Source organism: Fukomys damarensis, unplaced genomic scaffold (genome assembly GCF_012274545.1).
Source record: "Fukomys damarensis isolate Sample0158 unplaced genomic scaffold, DMR_v1.0_HiC HiC_scaffold_57866, whole genome shotgun sequence".
NCBI lineage: Eukaryota > Metazoa > Chordata > Mammalia > Rodentia > Bathyergidae > Fukomys > Fukomys damarensis.
This window is the reverse complement of record NW_022958778.1, coordinates 1-955: the sequence shown is the minus strand read 5'-3', so window position 1 is coordinate 955 and position 955 is coordinate 1. Positions and strand designations below refer to the sequence as shown.

Here is a 955-nt window from a genome sequence, read left to right as displayed (position 1 = left end):
TGTGGGTTTGGAATTAGCCTGAAAGGCTGAATAGAGCTTCACGGAGGCAGGAAGGGTAGCAAAATTACAAGCAAACAGAATGTAAACAAATTTGGAAGCCAGACTAGGCCTGGTTGTTTAGCAAGGGAGAGGATGTAGCCAAAGGAAGAGTTGGAGGGTGGAGAAGTTCCGGGTTAAGAAAGATCTTTGAGCTGGGTGTGGTGGTACTCACCTCTAGTCCCTGCACTTGGAAGGCTGAGGCAGGAGGTTCACCATGAGTTCGAGGCCAGCCTGGGCTACATACTGTGTCCAGGGCCACCCTGGAATATATAGTAAAACCCTGTCTCAAAAAATTAAAAAAAGAATGATCTTTGGACTTCCACCTTGGGGAAGCAAATTTAGTTTCCTTGGTGCCAGGTTCACAGGGAGATACATTCTTTCCTAAAAGAACCTAGGGAGGTGCAAGGCAAGAACTAGACACCCAAGACAGCATGCAGCATTGCACTGTGGGGTCACTTGGGACTTGGTATTTGGCAATACAGCACACGGCTGCTCTGACCTTCACTCATCCCTTTCTCCCTCCAGTGCATCGTGAGTGTGGCTGGCGGGGCCACTCGGGCTGCGCTGACCATGCACCAGGCCCGGAGAAACAACATGGCTGATGTGTCAGCCAAGGACGGCAGCCAGGTGAGCAGCCGCAATGGGAGAGGAGGAACAGTGCAGGAAGGAGAGAGCCTAGCCAGGCCACAGTTTGGGAAATATGAAGAGAAGCACCCGAGTGCCCCTGTAAAGGGGGCAGGCAGAAGACACACAGGAAGAAACACAAGTGCTTCCTACTGAGTCTCAGGTCTCGGATGCTGTCTGATGGCAGCAAGTCCAAGCTTAGCTTGTGAGCCCCAGCCTGCTGCCTACGTGGCGGAATGAGCCCTGACCTTGCCCTATGTAGGCCCCAGCCTCACCCTGAAAGCTGGATGTT

At 52.6% G+C, this 955-nt stretch overlaps 1 long non-coding RNA gene across 1 annotated transcript in view; it reads left to right on the top strand.

The window, feature by feature from the left end:
• The window catches only part of LOC104851023, a 2,224-nt gene extending 1,595 nt beyond the window's left edge, over positions 1 to 629 (top strand). Inside the window, exon 3 of the long non-coding RNA XR_777122.3 lies at positions 565 to 629. This is a non-coding gene — a long non-coding RNA (uncharacterized LOC104851023). The remainder of the gene's footprint in view (positions 1 to 564) is intronic.
• Positions 630 to 955: the final 326 nt, after the last annotated feature.